This window comes from Grampus griseus (genome assembly GCF_964374135.1).
Source record: "Grampus griseus genome assembly, chromosome: 3".
Taxonomy (NCBI): Eukaryota; Metazoa; Chordata; class Mammalia; order Artiodactyla; family Delphinidae; genus Grampus; species Grampus griseus.
Genome location: NC_139019.1, coordinates 156,552,662 through 156,562,841, shown reverse-complemented (window position 1 = coordinate 156,562,841; position 10,180 = coordinate 156,552,662).

Here is a 10,180-nt window from a genome sequence, read left to right as displayed (position 1 = left end):
ACCAGAGGGCATTGCTGGCAGAGATTCCCTGATGAGACCTTTAAAGCACTTTATTAGCACTTTAAGGACAGGAGCTTCTGAGAACAGAAGATCCACTGTGCAGTGGGTGGACAGGCCCACCATGGCCACACAGGACTTTTGGGGTCAAGACTATCACCCTGCTTCACAGAACAGGTTAGTTCTCCCCAAAATGCTCTGTAAGTCTAATGCAATTCCTATCGGAACCCCAGCAAAATAGAGATCAGCCAAAATCTTAAATTAACTGAAGCTAACTTTAGAAACTATAAAGGTTTGCAGAACAGCTGCAGATCTGCAGATTTGTTCCCTGAAGCCAAATGCAGCCTGATGCTGATCTGTTGGCTGTCTGAATTCTCTGGTATCTTAGCCCTGCTTTGCTTTTGTGCCCCTTCCTACAACACACACACACACACACACACACACACTCACTTTCCAGAATGCTGTGACCTGCAGTCTGCTTAGCTCAACTATGCTTGTGCGTTTTTTCTCTCCCTCCCTCCCTCCCTCCCTCCCTCCCTCTCTCTCTCTCTCTCTCTCTCTCTCTTTCTCAGAACTCGGCATTTGCATCTGACTTGATTCTCCCCATAATGATTATATTTCAATGATGGCACTAGATCTGAATTTGCATCACTTGATCTCTGCCATTGGACAGAGCCTGGATGAATTACAAGGTTTGATGCTTGCTGTATTTGTACCCTTACCTACATTTTAAAAATGTACAAGTATTGGGAATTCCCTGGTGGTCCAGTGGTTAGGGCTCCATGCTTCCACTGCAGGGGGCACGGTTTCGATCCTTCGTCAGGGAACTAAGATCCCGCAAGCCACGTGGTGTGGCCAAAAATATAAAAAATAAATTTAAAAAAATAGGGACTTTCCTGGTGGTGCAGTGGTTAAGAATCTGCCTGCCAGTGCAGGGGACATGGGTTCAATCCCTGGTCCAGGAAGCTCTCACATGCCCCAGAGCAACTAAGCCTGGGCACCACACTACTGAGCCTGCACTCTAGAGCCTGTGTGCTGGAACTGCTGAGCCCATGCGCTATAACTACTGTAGCCTGCGTGCTCTAGAGCCCACAAGTCACAACTACTGAGCCCGTGTGCTGCAACTACTGAGGCCCACATGCCTAGAGCCCATGCTCTGCAACAAGAGAAGCCACCGCAATGAGAAGCCTGTGCACTGCAACAAAGAGTAGACCCCACTCACCACAACTAGAGAAAGCCCAAGCGCAGCAAGGAAGACCCAATGGAGCCAAAAAAAAAAAGCAAAACCAGCTGGGCTTACTTTCAGGAGACCCAGAGGGCTGTGGGAAATAGAGACTCCACTCTTAAAGGACGAACATAAAATCTCATATGTGGACTTACCTGGTGGCACAGTGGTTTAGAATCCGCCTGTCAACGCAGGGGACGTGGGTTCGAGCCCTGGTCTGGGAAGATCCCACATGCCGCGGAGCAACTAAGCCTGTGTGCCACAACTACTGAGCCTGCGCTCTAGAGCCCACAAGCCACAACTACTGAGCCCGCATGCTACAACTACTGAGGCCCACACACCTCCGCAACAAGAGAAGCCACTGCAATGAGAAGCCCACGCACGGCAATGAAGAGTAGCCCCCACTCTCTGCAACTAGAGAAAGCCTGCATGCAGCAATGAAGACCCAACACAGCCCAAAAAAAAAAAAAAAAAACAAACAAAATAAACAAACAAAACAAACAAAATAAACAGGGAATTCCCTGGAGGCCCAGGGGTTAGGACTCCACACTTTCACTGCCAAGGGCACAGGTTCGATCCCTGGTCTGGGAACTAAGATCCTGCAAGCCGTGTGGTGCAGCAAAAAAACAAAAACAAACAACAAAAAAAATCTCAAATGCTCCAGGACCCAAGGCAGAAGCAGTAATTTGAAAGGAGCCTGGGTCACCTCACCTGCTGATCTTGGAAAGTCTCCTGGAGAGGCAGAAGGCAACTGGAGCTCACCTGGGGACACAGATAATGGAGGCACCCATTTTGGTGTTTGTCCTTCTACCACAAGGACACTGGTGCTGGCAAGTGCCATCTTGGAGTCCTCACTCTAACTCATTAGCACCAGGAACCAGCCCCATCCACCAGGGGGTCAGCAACAATACTGGGATGCCTCAGGCTAAGCAACTAGCTGGGCTGGAATATAGCACCATCCACTAGCAGGCAGGTGGTCTTACGACCCCCTGAACCCACAGCTACCCTGGGACACAACGCTGCCCACCATAGGGTCCACTACCCAATCCCACACACCACTGTAAAGGCAATAGCCCCGGGACTCCCAGGGCCCCCCAGTCAGAGACCACAGGACCCAGCTCCACTGACGAGTGGGCAGATGCCAGCCCCAGGACCCCTTGGGCCCGAGTCCTGCCCACTAACTCCAGGACCCCTAAGGCCCTGCAGCCAGAAACCCTGGGACCTAGCTCCACCCACCAGTGAGCTGGCACTAGTCCCAGAACACCTGGGCTCCAGCTTCACCCACCAGAGGGATGGCACTAGCCCAAGGACCAGCCTCACACACCAGTGCGCAGACACCAGCCCCACAGCCTGCCATGGCAGGGCCCAGCCTACCCACCAACAGGCTGTAACTAGCCCCAGGAGCCCGTGGGCTCTGCTCTCACCCACCGGCAGGCCAATACCAGCTCTAGTACACACTGGATCCATCAGCAAGCTGCCCAAGGATTCGGTTCCACCCACAAGCAGGCCAACTTAAGCTTCAGGACACCCTGGACCCCATAGCCAGCTGTGTCAGGAACCAGCCCAGCCCACTAGCAGGACAACACGAGCTCCAGAACCACCAGGTCCCCGCAGCCAGAGACCCCAGGACCCAGCTCTGCCCTCCAGTGGGTTGGCACTAGCATCAGGATCCAGCTTTCCCCACCAGTGGGCAGGTGCCAACCCCAGGAACCCCCAAGCCCCAGCTGCACCCACCAGCAGTCAAAGACCAGCTCTAAGATAGCCTGGACTCCTAGGCCAGCCACCCAGGATCCAACCGCATGCACCAACAGGTCAGCACCAGCTTTAGGACATTCCAGAGCCTGCAGCCAGCCAAGTCAAGAAACAGCCCCACACACGGGCAGGCCAACACTAGATCCAAGAAACCTGACCCCAAAACCACCCACCCCAGAACCCGGCTGTACCCACCAGTGAGCCAGCACTAGTCTCAGAACCCTTGGGGTTCCTCATCCAGCTGCCTGGAGGCCAGGCTCTGCCAACCAGCAGCCAGCAGCCTCCTCACAGGCAGAGCCTGGCAACCAACCAGACTGGGGGCCAGCCACGCCTACCAGACCACCCACACACAAGGGCCTGCCACAACAGAAGGACCCATGAAGGGGCACCCCTAGAGAATATAGCTCTGGTGACCAGAGGGGAGTGCACTGCTGGGTTGCATAGGATGTCTCCTACAAAGGGCCATTTATCCAAGGTCAGGAAACATAACCAACCTACCAGATACATCAAAATAAAAACAGCAAATTAGGCAAAATGAGGCAACAAAGGAACACGTTCCAGATGAAGGACCAAGACAAAATCCCAGAATAAGAACTAAGTGAAGTGGAGATAGGCAATCTACCCAAAAAAGAGTTCAAGGTAATGATCACAAAAATGATCAAAGAACTCGGGAGAAGAATGGATAAAAAGAGTGAGAAGTTAGAAGTTTTTAACAAAGAGTTACAAAATATAAAGGAGCAAAGAGAGATGAAGAAAACAGTAACTGAAATGAAAAATATACTAGAAGGAATCAACAGTAGATTAAATGATACAGAGGAACAGATAAGAGAGCTGGAAGATGAGTGGTGGAAATCACTAAAGCTGAAGAGAAGAAAGAATAAAAAGAAATGAGGACAGTTTGAGAGACCTCTGAGACAACATCAAGCATACTAAACATTTGCCTTATTGGGGTCACAGAAGAAGAGAGAGAAAAGAGCAGAGAACATATTTGAAGACAATAGCTGAAAACTTCCCTAATCTGGAAAAGGAAACAGACATCCAGGTCCAGGAAGCACAAACAGTCCCAAACAGTATCAACTCAAAGAGAAGTACACCAAGACACACTATAATTAAAATGGCAAAAGTTAAAGATAAAGAGAGACTATTAAAAGCAGCATGGGGAAAGCAACAAGTTATGTATAAGGAAACTCCCTTAAGGCTATTAGTTGACTTTTCAGCAGAAACTCTGCAGGCCAGAAGGGAGTAGCCCAATATATTTAAAGTGATGAAAGGGGAAAACCTACAACCAAGAATACTCTACCAGGCAAGGTTTTCATTCACATTTGATACAGAGATCAGAAGTTTTACAGATGAGCAAAAGCTAAAAGAGTTCAGCACCAACAAACCAGCTTTACAAAAAATGTTAAAGGGACTTCTCTAAACAAAAAAGAAAAGGCCACAACTAGAAACATGAGAAGTGTGAAAGGAAAAACTCATTGGTAAAAGCAACTATAAAGTAACAAAATCAATCACGTATATTGGAATTCCCTGGTGGTCCAGTGGTTAGGACTCTGTGCTCTCACTGCCAAGGGCCCAGGTTCAATCCCTGGTCAGGGAACTAAGATCCTACAAGCCGTGCAGCATGGAAAAAAATGTATAAAACTAGTATGAAGGTTAAAAGACAAAAGTAGTAAAATCATCTATACCCACAATACCCACAGTTATGGGACACACAAAACAGAGAGGTGTAAAATATGATGTCAAAAACAGTAATTGTGGGAGAGGGCAGTAAAAATGCAGCGTCTTTAGATTGCTGTATATAAACCTCATGGTAACCACAAACCAAAAATCGATAATAGATACACACACAAAAGAGAAAGGAATCCAAATATAACACTAAAGATAGTTATCAAATCACAAGGGAAGAGAACAAAAGAAGGAAGGAACAAAAAGAACTACAAAAACAACCTTCCCAAAAAATTAACAAAATGGTAATAAGTACATACCTAATTACTTTAAATGTAAATGGACTAAATCTTCAATCAAAAGTCACAGGGTGGCTGATTGGATAGAAAAATAAGACTCATATATATGCTGCTTATAAGAGACTCACTTCACAGCTAAAGACACACACAGAATGAAAGTGAGGGAATGGAAAAAGGTATTCCATGCAAATCAAAATCAAAAGAAAGCCAGGATAGTAATACTTATATCAGACAAAATAGGCTTTAAAACAAAGACTGTAACAGGAGACAAAGAAGGACATTACAGAATGATCAAGGGATCAATCAAAGAAAATATAATAATTATAAATATATATGCACCCAACATAGGAGCAACTAGACATAAAGCAAATATTAACAAACATGAAGGGAGCAACTGACAGTAACACAAAAATATTAAGGGACTATAACACCCAACTTACATAAATGGACAGATTATCCAGACAGAAAATCAATAAGAAAACACTAGCTTTAAGTGACACTTTAGACCAGATGAACTCAATAGATATATCTAGAACATTCCATGCAAAGGCAGCAGAATATACCTTCTCTTCAAGTGCAAAAGGAACATTCTCCAGGATAGATCACAAGCTAGGCCACAAAAAAAGTCTCAGTAAACTTAAGATCACTGAAATCATATAAAGCATCTTTTCTGACCACAGTGCTATGAGACTAAAAATCAGCTATTAGAAAAACTGCAAAACAAACAAACAAAAGAATGTGGAGGTTAAACAATATGCTACTGAACAACCAATGGATCACTGAATAAATCAAAGATGAAATTTAAAAAATACCTGGAGACAAATGAAAACGAAAACACAGGGAGGGACCTTCAAGATGGCAGAAGAGTAAGATGTGGAGATCACCTCCCTGTCCACAAATATATCAAAAATACATCTACATGTGGGACAACTCCTACAGAACACCTACTGAACACTGTCAGAAAACCTCAGACTTCCCAAAAGGCATGAAAATCCCCAGGTACCTGGGGAGGGCAAAAGAAAAATGAAAAAACAGAGACAAAAGAATAGGGATGGGACCTGCACCTCTGGGAGGGAGCTATGAAGGAGGAAATGTTTCCACACACTAGGACACCCCTTCACTGGCGGAGATGGGGGATGGGCGCAGGGGAAGCTTCAGAGCCACGGAGGAGAGTGAAGCAACAGGGGTGCAGAAGGCAAGGCAGAGAGAGAGTCCCACACAGAGGATCGGTGCCGACCAGCACTCACCAGCCTGAGAGGCTTGTCTGCTCACCTGCTGGGGTGGGTGGGGGCTGGGAGCTGAGGCTCGGGCTTCAGAGGTCAGATCCCAGGGAGAGGACTGGGGTTGGCTGCGTGAACACAGCCTGAAGGAGGCTAGTGCACCACAGCTAGCCAGAAAGGAGTCCAGGATAAAGGCTGGACCTGCCTAAGAGGCAAGAGACCATTGTTTCAGAGTGTGCAAGGAGAAGGGATTCCTTCCCCGTCTGCCCACAGAAGGCAGAGCACCGCCTAAATGAGCTCCAGAGATGGGTGTGAGCTGTGGAACGCAGAGACATGTGTGAGTCGTAGACCCCAGAGACAGGCATGAAACACTAATGCTGCTTGGACCCCAGAGACAGGCATGAAACGTTAATGCTGCTACTGCAGCCACCAATAATCCTGTGTGCAAGCACAGGTCACTATCCACACACACACACACACACACACACACACACACACACACACACCAGGAGCCTGTGAAGCCCGCCAATGCCAAGGTCAACTTCCCCGGGAGAACACATAGCACGCCTCAGGCTGCTGCAATGCCACACCGGCCTCTGCCACCACAGGCTCACCCCACATTCCAATTATAACTACTATACTCCTCCCTCCTCCAGGCCTGAATGTGCAAGAGCACCCTAATCAGCCGCTGCTTTAACCGCCTCCTGTCTGGGTGGAGAACAGATGCCTGAGGGAGAACTACACGCAGAGGTGGGGCCAAAACCAAAGTTGAACCCCACGAGCTGGGCGAACAAAGAAGAGAAAGGGAAATTTCTCCATGCAGCCTGGGGAGCAGCAGATTAAATCCCCAGAATCAACTTGCTGTACCATGCCTCTGTGGAATACCTGAATAAACAATGAATCATCCCAAAATTGAGGCAGTGGATTTTGGGAGCAACTGTAGACTTGGGGTTTGCTGTCTGCGACTGATTTGTTTCTGATTTTTATGTTTATCTTAGTTCAGTTTTTAGCACTTGTTATCATTAGTGGATTTGTTTATTGGTTTGGTTGCTCTCTTTTTTAAATTATTTTTTTATTTTAATAATTTTATTTATTTATTTTTTCTTTCTTTTTTTTCCCTTTTCTTCTGAGCCGTGTGGCTGATAGGGTCTTGGTAGCTCCAGCTTGGGAGTCAGGCCAGAGCCTCTGAGGTGGGAGAGCTGAGTTCAGGACATTGGACCATCAGAGACCTCCTGGCCCCACGTAATATCAATCAGCGAGAGCTCTCCCAGAGATCTCCATCTCAACAATAAGTCCCAGCTCCCCACAACGGCCAGCAAACTCCAGGGCTGAACGTCCCATGTCAAACAACTGGCAAGAGAGGGACACAACTCCACCCATTAGCAGAGAAGCTGCCTAAAATCATACTAAGTTCACAGACACCCCAAAACACACCACTGGATGCGGCCCTGCCCTGCAGAAAGACAAGATCCAGCCCCACCTACCAGAACACAGGCACCAGTCCCCTCCACCAGGAAGCCTACACAAGCCACTGAAACAATCTTACCCACTGGGAGCAGACACCAAAAACAACGGGAACTATGAACCTGCAGCCTGCGAAACAGAGACCCCTAACACAGCAAGTTAAGCAAAATGAGAAGACAGAGAAACACACAGCAGATGAAGGAGCAAGATAAAACCCCACCACACCAAACAAATGAAGAGAAAATAGGCAGTCTACCTGAAAAAGAATTCAGAATAATGATAGTAACGATGATTCAAAATCTTGGAAATACAATGGAGAAAATACAAGAAACGCCTAACAAGGACCTACAAGAACTAAAAAGCAAACAAACAATGATGAACAACAAAAAAATGAAATTAAAAATTCTCTAGAAGGAATCAATAGCAGAATAACTGAAGTAGAATAACGGATAAGTGACCTGAAGATAAAATACTGGAAATAACTACTGCAGAGCAGCATAAAGAAAAAAGAATTAAAAGAATTGAGGACAGTCTCAGAGACCTCTGAGACAATATTAAACGTACCAACATTCGAATTGTAGGGGTCCCAGAAAAAGAAGAGAAAAAGAAAAGGTTAGAGAAAATATTTGAAGAGATTATAGTTGAAAACTTCCCTAATAAGGGAAAGGAAATAGTCAATCAGGTCCAGGAAGTGCAGAGAGTCCCATACAGGATAAACTGAAGGAGAAACACGCAAAGACACATATTAATCAAAAATTAAATACAAAGAAAAAATATTAAAAGCAACAAGGGAAAAGAAACAAATAACATACAAGGGAATCCCCATAAGCTTAACAGCTGATCTTTCAGCAGAAACTCTGCAAGCCAGAAGGGAGTGGCAGGACATATTTAAAGTGATAAAAGGGAAAAACCTACAACCAAGATTACTCTACCCAGCGAGGATCTCATTCAGATTTGATAGAGAAGTTAAAACCTTTACAGACAAGCAAAAGTTAAAAGAATTCAGCACCACCAATCCAGCTTTACAACAATTGCTAAAGGAACTTCTCTAGGCAGGAAACACAAGAGAAGAAAAAGACCTACAAAAACAAACCCAAAACAATTAAGAAAATGGTAACAGGAACATACATAAAATCAATAATTACCTTAAATGTAAATGGATTCAATGCTCTAATCAAAAGACACAGACTGGCTGAATGGATACAAAAACAAGACCTGTATATATGCTGTCTACAAGAGACCCACTTCAGACCTAAAGACACATACAGACTGAAAGTGAGGGGATGGGAAAAGATATTCGATGCAAATGGAAATCAAAAGAAAGCTGCAGTAGCAATTCTCATATCAGACAAAATAGACTCTAAAATAAAGAGTACTGCAAGAGACAAAGAAGGACACTACATAATGATCAAGGGATCAATCCGAGAAGAAGATATAACAATTGTAAATATTTATGCACTCAACATAGGAGCACCTCAATACATAAAGCAAAGGCTAACAGCCATAAAAGGGGAAATCGACAGTAACACAATCATAGCATGGGACTTTAACACCCCACTTTCACCAATGGAAAGATCATCCAAACTGAAAATAAATAAGGAACCACAAGCTTTACATGACACATTAAACAAGATGGACTTAATTGATATTTATAGGACATTCCATCCCAAAACAACAGAATACACTTTCTTCTCAAGTGCTCATGGAACATTCTCCAGGATAGATCATATCTTGGGTCACAAATCAAGCCTTGGTAAGTTTAAGAAAATGGACCTCGTATCAAGTATCTTTTCCAACCACAACACTATGAGACTAGATATCAATTACAGGGGAAAAAAACTGTAAAAAATGCAAACACATGGAGGCTAAACAATAAGCTACTAAATAACCAAGAGATCACTGAAGAAATCAAAGAGGAAATCAAAAAATACATAGAAACAAATGACAAAAACACAACGGGGCTTCCCTGGGGGCACAGCGGTTAAGAATCCGCCTGCCAAAGCAGGGGACACGGGTTCGAGCCCTGGTTTGGGAAGATCCCGCATGCTGCAGAGCAGCTAGGCCTGGGCGCTACAACTACTGAGCCTGCGCTCTAGGGCCCACAAGCCACAGCTACTGAGCCCATGCACCACAACTACTGAAGCCTGCATGCCTGGAGCACCTGCTCCACAACAAGAGAAGCCACCGCAATGAGAAGCCCATCGACACAACTAAAGAAAGTCCACATGCAGCAATGAAGACCCAACGCAGCCAAAAAATAAATAAATAAAATTAACAAAATAAAACATGACGACCCAAAACCTATGGGATGCAGCAAAAGCAGTTCTAAGAGGGAAGTTTATAGCAATACAATCCTACCTCAAGAAACAAGAAACATCTCAAATAAACAACCTAACCTTACACCTAAAGCAATTACAGAAAGGAGAGCAAAAAAACCCCAATATTAGCAGGAGGAAAGAAATCACAAAGATCAGATCAGAAATAAATGAAAAAGAAATGAAGGAAACGATAGCAAAGATCAATAAAACTAAAAGCTCGTTCCTTGAGAAGATAAACAA